The sequence below is a fragment of the Columba livia genome, chromosome 11 (genome assembly GCF_036013475.1).
Source record: "Columba livia isolate bColLiv1 breed racing homer chromosome 11, bColLiv1.pat.W.v2, whole genome shotgun sequence".
NCBI classification, from domain to species: Eukaryota; Metazoa; Chordata; class Aves; order Columbiformes; family Columbidae; genus Columba; species Columba livia.
In genome coordinates, this window is record NC_088612.1 from 6,344,252 (window position 1) to 6,353,484 (window position 9,233).

Sequence of the window (9,233 nt, forward strand, 5' to 3'; positions counted from 1 at the left end):
GTATATCCCTTTTCCTCTTTCCCATGGGAGTCTCCTCAAGGCAGTTCACAGCTGAATGCTTTAGAACTTGGAGATGAGAGTCCCATCCCAAAATGAGGGACATTTCCTTTCCCAAGGACATACAGAACCTGTAGGACTTTGAGATGTTCCTCTCAGATTTGGAGAAAGATCACAGCAGGAGACTGAGGAAAGAGACTGGAGTAATGGGGGAGAGGGAGGAGGAACAATTCTACCATAATTCTTTTCCCCTTTTATTTTCACTTAAGGAAACTAGAGTAAGGAGAGAAAGGGGTAGAGGGGGAACCAGAAGAACCCAAAATGAAACGACAGACTGTCATTCCTAGAAGGAAGAAGGAGCAGGCAGATACTCAACCAGATACCTCTGAAAGAAGGTGATGCTTTGACCCCGCTCTAGAGGCGTTTCCCAGCTACCTCAGTTGATGCCTCTGAAAACTCATTGCAAATGACAGAGAACATCTGTGTCCCCTTCATGTGTGAACCTGGACTTTCATCCACATCCCTTGCGTTTTCTGGTGTCTTCTGGGAAGATAAAGCCAGAAGCTCCAGGACATGCCCACTATTGTGCATCTCAAATCCAGCAGGTAGGGAAAGAGGTTTCAGTTGCTGTTTCCCTGGGGTGTGGAAGGGATTTGCTCTGGGTGTCAGTAGTTGGATTTTATCTTGGGCTTTAAAATGAAAACCTTGTTTATCTGAAAAATTTTATTATCCTAGAGCATCTCATTTAGTCTAGTTGTTCTGGCATGTTGGTTACGTGGTATCTGAGTAGTTTATTTTCCCAAAACTTAATCCTCATATCTATAAAAAGGAAGAAAATAATCCAGTTAGAATTTTACAGTGAACAATTTTTGGATAGAAAACTTCCTTTAAAAAAATTGCAGAAATTTAAACTACAGGGGAAAAAAAATGACAGTATTTGGAGTCAGTAGCTGAAAATGAACTTTCTGGTTGTCATTCAAATTCAGCATAAGTAAAAGAAAGGTTTCATTAGTATGGTCCTTTATTTTCTTCATTATTTTCACTGGCCTGAAGACAGGGGAAGGAGAAAAAATTGATCTTTCTCACTTGGATGCAGCAATATCTGCTCTCCCAGCACCCCAGCAATGGTCTGTTTGTTAATCCCCTTGTGAAAAGCCACTTTGAAAATGCTTTGAAATCCTCCTATGGGACGGAGCAAATTCAACAGCCAAACAACAGACCACAGGGACTCATTTCTTTAGCTGAAACAACACTCTAAGTCTCTATTACTTCAGCTTTATGAAACCATTATTATTTACTAGTACATAATATTATTGATTTGGACATAAGGGGGTGTATAATACAGGCAGGCAGGACTGATACGTGGCTGGCAGTTCAGTTTAAGTTTAGAGTAAGCATTTCTGAAATCAGTCTAATTAACAATGACACCAGTGAGCATCTGGACCCTGTGGAGGATTTGGCAGAGATAAGCTTAAAGCCTTATTTCTCAGCAGAAGTATTCAGGGAGGTGTCTGTGCCTACTGGTGGGACATCAGGCCTGAAGAAAAATAATTAAAGTAAATCAGTGGGAACGGACCTGTAAATTCAAACACATACCAAATACTGCAGCTTTCAACTGGAAAAGCTTAGCAACGAGAGCACAGAGTCTGACTATACAGAAAGATGAAACATTACATGAATTATTTGAATATATGGTACTGTATTACATACAATGGCCAGAAAGTTGGAGGGCACTGCAGCCTGGGAGACATTCAGAGCTCAGCTGGACAAGTCCCTCAGCAACATGGTCTAGCTGGGCTTGCGTTAAGCAGCATGTTGGGCCAGCTGACTGCCTGTGGTCTGTTCCAGACTCAATTATTACGTGACTCGAGGATTGTATATTATTTTAATGTGTTTGTTCAAATATAGGGCAAATATTGAAGCAGATAAATATTTTTTTTAATGCAATTGCTTGTTAACATGGGTGTAGTAGCATTTTAAGAGGCAGCATCCTCCAGTCTGCTAACAATTTTCTGATCCCCAGCCCACCAAAGACTAGCAGGTTGTCTTCTGCAAGTGCTAATACAGCTATTCCTATGCAGAAGCTGGAATTCAAAGGGCAGCATTCACCAGTAATTATTCAGAGGGAAGGGGGAAAAAGGCACTTAGGAAAGGAACAGTGTCAAATATTCAGTTGCAGCATGTGAGAGTATATTTTGTTATGAAGTCTTAAACCTTTTTAAGATTTCTTCCTTGGTTCTGAAGCAGAAACTGAACCAGATTTGAAGAGAACCAGACCTAAAGGAAGAGAGCAGGGTACAGACATGATGGTCTCATTAGGAAGGGAAATATCCTGTCAAGAATAGCGCTTTTCTCTTTAGCAGAGGGAGTTCACAGCAGGCAACAGCTCAATAGCTTTTTTTTTTTTCTTCTGTCACATATTCAAATTGCTGAAAACACCAGTTTGCTCAGAGCTGGATATGGATTTTTCATAAGACTATGTCCTTGGACTGATAGAGCACAGGAACAGAAATGAAGTAGGCTTGGGGGCAACACAGGAGGAAGGAGACAGAAAGGGGGATAGTGAAGAATACTGTGAATTATTTGGTTTGAAATCTCATCTAAACTCAGCTGCTCATCTAAACCCACCGCTATGGCTGCTGGAGACTGAGCTGGCTTAGGCTATTCAGTACAATAATGCTGCACCACCACCCGATATTTGATGGGAGATGCTATCCAGAAGGGAGGAACTGAGGGATAGTGGAAAGGAAGACTGGCTTGTTTGATTTTGGACCTTTGACACCATTCATAAATGCTTAACATAGTTGCATGGAGTTTGGACTTCGACATTTTTGTACATGCATTTTTATGTAAATCAAAACTAGAAATGAAGGGGTGAGTTCATTGGGATGACGCTTGGTGGCTTGTGAAACATTCACCACTAGAGGACTCTACAGCAACAGTTAATTGTTTCTTCCCCTCTTCTCCCCCCCCTTTTTTTTTAATATATGCGCCCTCTCATAATCCTTTCTCAGAGAGCAAGAAAGGCTGCTCCAGAAGCCCCAGGTGCTGAGCCTTGGCACTGTTGGAAATCTGTCTTTACAGGCCAACTTTTTAAGCCAGTTCTTAGTCAAGGCCAGACTGGAGTCATTGAGCTTGCCCTGTTTAACATAGAGAATAAATGACCTAATTTTCAAGACAACTAACATGCTATGACGCTGGAAAGGAGGGTGCTGAGGACCTCCTGGGGTCACCTTTTTGTTTGTTGTTCTTGCCCCTTCCAAAAAGAGGGGGTTTGGGCTGATGCAGGACAGACCCGGGACATAGCCTTCAAATCCTAGGAAGGAATAGGAAGCACTGACTGGGGCTGCTCCACAGCAAGGCAGTTTGTCCATTGCCCAGCTGGAGCTGCTCGCTGCTGCTTCTGGAGCCCCTTGGCTCCCTTTGGTGCCCCCCCAGCCAAAGAGGGCAGCCAAGAGGCCAAGGTCACACTTCCTCGCTGCCTTTCTCAGATTCAAGGGATGGCAGAAAACTGGCCATTGATGCATAAATTAGGTTCTTGGGAATGCTTTCCAACTCCACCACCACCCCCTCCCCCCCCACCCCCCCCCCCCACCCCGCCCGGAACCACTCAGAAGGAAGTCTGGGTCTAAAACACAGACATTTAAACTCCAGGCAGCCAGCCAAAGCCTGTGTCTGCTCTCAGACCGTGAGCACTGGAAAGCTTCAGACTGGGTCAGCAGCAGCTCTGTTTTGAGCCCCGTGTGCTGATACATGTGGATGAGCTGGGACCAGCTCCCCAGCTGTCTTTGGAAAGATGAGACCTTGTGATGTTTGCCATTTGCTGTGCCCTTGAGCTTCAACACTCATGAGTCAGCTGAGTCCAAGGCTTGTGGCAGTCTGGCCTCATTTAGCACAATATCATGGTGTGAGGACATCTCTTCCTTCAACTGGGCTGCTAGGTCTTCCAATCCTACCAGTCCATGGGCAATTAACAGCAGGAGGATGGCAGCTCTGGCACTGTGGATGTTTCAGTCTTTACCAGATGAAGGTAATGATCGAGAACAGTTGCTTGGCCAACAGCTGAAGAAAACGGGACAACTCATCCATCCATCTGCATTGCATAGGAAGACCTGACTCATGCAGCCCACTGCTGCTCTGCTAAAACAGGTTGGTTCATGCCATCTCCAGAGGACAGTGGCACCTCCAGACATGGCATTCTATGATATCTGTGACTGTGGATGTCTGCAACAGGTGTTGTTCTACAAAAAGTGCTCCCAGTGCCTTCCCCCGCAACCACACAGCATGGAGACACAGTGCTTGGGAGAAGGCCAGCTCCAGGTCAACATGCACAAGGGTACAGCCACCACTTTCATAGTTGGAGAAGTCTCTTCTAAATTAAAGCTGTGATAAATCTGCTGTCGGTGAGCTACAGAGTCAGCAAATCTCCAAGGTTCCTCTCAAAGAGACATTGTGGGGGTCATGATGTTTAATGGGACACAGAGCACACTGCCCATGGCAGGCTATTCAGAGCCAAGTCAGAGGCTCAAAATTGTGGTGGTGATGGGGCACAGCAGTCCCTGGAATAAGTGTAATCAGTGTCAACATCTTCAGCATCTGTGGAAAAGTCCTTTATCAGGAGGACCACTTTTTCATCCAGTTGTTCTGAGGTTTGTGCCAGACCAGGATTTGACATCCCTCTGAAGCAGAATGGCTCTGAAGGCAAAATGTTTTAGGATCCTGTTGCATTTTTCTTCACCACTCTTAGGAGTTGATGAAAGTTGCCTCAGTGCCAAGAAAACTCTCCTTTATTCTAAGCCACTTGTTCCAAAATGTCTTTGATCTCTGGTGATTTTCTGGCAACGTTTGGAGGGTATTGTTTGAAATCGGTACGGATGCCTGTTTATTAACATCTTGTCGGTGTAAATGGCCTGGGTGTTGATTTACCTGCGTGGCTGTGCTCAGGCTTGTCTCCAGGCTAGTGAAAATAGGGTGTGCAGCCAGTCAAAGGGAGGTTCCCAAGAGGTGCATGTTGTCCCAGCCTTCTGAAGTGGCCTAGCATAGCATCAGAGTATAGCTTAGTTTGGGTTGGAAGGCACCTTCAAAGGTCATGTAGTCCAGCCCCCTGCAATGAGCAGGGACATCTTCACCCAGATCAGGTTGCTGAGAGCCCCGTCCGGCCTGGCCTGGAATATTTCCAGGGATGGGGCATCCATCGCCTCTCTGGGCAACCTGTGCCAGTATTTTACCACCCTATGGTAATTTTACCAACTATGGCATGGTGAGCTCAGGTAGACAGAGTAGCCCCAAGCACCATGCAGGGGCTGGCACCGATCACCTCAGCTAGGGGAGAAGGAGTATTAAATCAAGATGGGGTCTTGCATGCAAAGCCTCAGCACAATGGGGGTCCATGCAGTGCCGGCAAATTTGGCAGCTGGGGCCTCTTGGTGAAATACATCATTGTCCATTTGCAGGCACTGCCTGCCATGGAGCTCATTTCGTGTCTGAACACTTAGTACGTGTGAACCAGGGAACACTTTCCACCAACCTCTTCTTCTCTTTCTTTGTGTTTCTCTGAAGGGATCAGTTATCCTGGGCAAGGTGTGTGTTACTGATCTTTCCGCCTCTGTTTTTCCCATTTGCGGTACTTGCTATAAAGATCTCGGCTTCCCTTTAATCTTGCCACACCTCAGAGAGAGAGAGGACAGTCAGAGTGGGATCTGATTCCAGTGTTATGCTAGAATTATTTGCTTTGAAACTGAAAATGAAATCACTGACCTCTTGCAAATGAAATAAAATACGTCTTTGCCAGTTACATTTTTATTTTGAGTGGTTCGGATGGATTTCTGCATGAGGAAAGTCTCTGGGTTACCCTATCACCTTATGCGCTTAATTTGGACTTGGTCCAGTGAGGATTTTTGATGACTCTGTATCTATTTCCTTGTGTTTTTCAGGATCATGTACACATGGCCGTTGTCCTGGGGATGGGGCACAATTCCCTCTGAATGCCTAATTAAGCTGTGATTAGCATTTCTTCTAGGAGCAGATGCAGCTTTTCCAGCCCAGCAAACAATGCCATCTGTTGTTCCCTTGCTGTAATTTCCATCTGAAAGTCTGCTCTGCTTCTATATTTAATCGTGAAGTTTCCTGCTGCCAAAAAAAGTAAGGTTGTTTAAATTTGGCATCTGGAGGAAAAGGCCAAGAGGGAGGGAGATTGGATTTTTATTGTTACTGCAGGGAATGCTTAGTTGGTTCAGTCTGACTGGCAGCTCTGCGGGACAAGCCAAAGAGAGAAAACTTTGACCAAGACTCCCATTGCCACCTTGCATCCTCTCCTTGACCTCAGGGCTGCCTCTGCTGGGAGTCTGTTCCTACATTTTCTGCCACCACTTCCTTGGAGAGCCAAATTAGGGGTGATAGCACAGTCCGCAGACATGGGCACTGCTAGCATTGTGCTGTGACCTTCTCTGGAGACTTTTGGCATTCACAACAGGAGAAACTATTCACAAGCAACCTTGTTTATGGTCCTAGCCTCAGGGAACTGCTGAATTTGCGTGGCCTTGACCAACCTGCTGTGATGGCAAACAAGGCGGTCAGAGCCCTGAGTTTTGGGCATCTGTTAACTAGCATCTGGCTTGAGACCCACTCAACTAGTTTCACACAGACCACTTATCGGTCATTAGCTGGTTGTGGCATGACCTGTGGTGGACTGTGACCAGTGACCTAAAGGGGAAACCACTACATTTCATTATTTAACCCCTTAAACTATTGGGGTTTGTAGGATGGGAATGCTCAGAGAAAAATAGAAAAAGATGCAAAGCAGCCAACATGTTTTTTTTGGCCAGATTTTATCCTTCCTGCTACTTCCATGAACACCACCTACTTAGTCAACTACCTCAGGAGCTAGATCTATGATATACATGGATAAAAACAGCTAGTAAATGTAGGGTAAATCTGTTGACTCTCCACTCTTGAGAAAGTGAGGATTTAATGAGAACCAGGCAATTAGGGCTGATTTCTATAACAAGTCAAATCAAATGCTTAACTTTGCAAATGTATAAATGTTCCATCCATAATTAATGTTATGCTAAACAAATATGACCAAAGGGTAAATGCTATTTATTTAAAACTTTGCAGTGTTTTAAAAATTTAAAATATTTAACCCCTATTCACTTGGATGGGTCATGATGAAGTGGGGGATCTCAGTCAACGGTTTTCCAACTTATTTTCGAAAGGCAAACAAGTTGCAGAATCCTGTCCATAAGCTGGCTAACATTGGCTGTGCATTACGTACATCAAACCAAAGGCCACTGCAGGGCATGATTTGTTTAATAATGCAAGAGAATTTCCCCCATACACTGAAATCATAACCACAGCACTAGTCCCTCAAATACCCTCAGGGATGCTTGAGGCCAGTATCATATGTAAGGAGCTTGTATTAGCATTCATCATAAATTAAGCTTCTTTTCCTCCACACGCCTAGTTCTTAAATCCTCTTTAACAAGAGGTTTAAAAACATTTTAAAACGTCTGCCAGGTTTTTCCCTTTGCTATTGAGCGTTCCCATTGTGCTCCCCATGTCTCCTCAGATGTCTGGCTCAGCTTTTGCTTCACAGTGTGGAGTCAGCTGCCAATCTGTGTGTCTGTTGTGCCCATCACTGCCATATCTGGCCTTCTGCTGCTCCCTGGGAACAAAAGCTATTATCCTAATCCCATCTCCTTGAGCATCTTAACACCAGATGTGTGCACTACCAGAGCACGGGATTTTTCCTGCAGTGTTTGCTGGGACTGCCTCTGTTCAGCTTTGCCAGAGATGGAGGAAAGAGTGAGAGAGTCACATAGCCAGAAAGCTGGTGGGTGGGACATCAGCATTGGGCGTTGCGTCTTAGAAGCATCTTTTCAGATAGAGCTTTGCAGAGAGCTCTTCTGAGCTTTGTAGGTCCCTATGACCAGCAGCTGCCAGGAATCCTCCTGACCGGTTTGCAGAAAATAGGCTGGATTCACACACACAGCTTGCTGGGACAGGATCTTGCTTTTCTAGTAGCACTCTGAAAGTGCTTTGGAATTAAGAAACACCACCTTGCTTTGCTCCACAGCTCTTTCATACTCTGGAGAAAATCAATTTTGTCTTTCATGTTGTTGTTGTTTAACAGATGCGTTCAGGATGCCACCACACCCACCTCTTGCACAAATCCCTGTTGTCTTCCTGAGCAGCTCATTAAAGTCAATAACAGGCCCCAGGCCAATTTGCAGGCTTTTCAAGAGTAGCTATGTTTGTAACTGGGGAAACAGCAGCACTTTAAGAGTTAAACTGCAATGACCTGCAACAACACAGATCAAAAAACACAGGAATTTGATACAAGTTCAACATCTTCGGTGTACTTTGTTATTTACCATACACAACCCCTGCCAGCTGTAGCTGATCTTCTGTTTCAATCTGGGAAGAGAAGAAGGGACTGTATTTTTTATTTCTTGGGATTTTTGGTTCAATATATCCCCTACCTTCCACCTCCTCTTATGCCCACACCACGTAAAATTAGCCATGCAGGCAGCACTTTGTAAGAGCCATCGCTGGAAAGCAGTGACAGTTACTTTGGTAGGAAATATTAAGAGATTTCCTTTACTAGGTCAGAAGGAGCAACCCTTAAATAGTGCCCCCCTGGATGCTCTGAAGGTTCAGCACACTTTGAACCTGGATATTTCCTTCCAGTGATTATCTGGGGAGATACATGTAATAGAACTGGTTTTTTTTCACTGGAATCTGAACACTTGTGACTAAGTATAGAGAGGGGGGCCATGGAGAAATGGGGTTGTAGAAGAAAGTAAGGAACACCTCTTCCCTGCCTCTGTGTATCCAAAATGTATCTAAAATGTGTGTATCCAAAAAAACATTCAGCATTTCTTAATTTATTTTTTTCTGGTAGCTGAGATGTTACGCATTTCCCAGGGGAGGAAGAGCCGCTGGTGGGGATCAGAGGCAGTACTGTTGCCAGTGCTGCTCCAGCTGAAAAATGTTAATTGTTTCTAAAAAAACCCTTTTCCCCCTGTTCATCCCATAAAGGAAGGCACTGATGCAGCATGAACTCCAGGCAGTCTCCTATTTGATCCCGAGCTCTCTGCACCTCCTTGCAGGCAATAGGACCCCGTGGGAGTTTCCCGACCTTCCCATTCCACATGTACCGAAATTTCGCTGAGCTGAGGCTGGAGATTTCAGAAATCTGCCCGAATTTTAGCAGAGTTTTCTTGACTTCTCCTGTC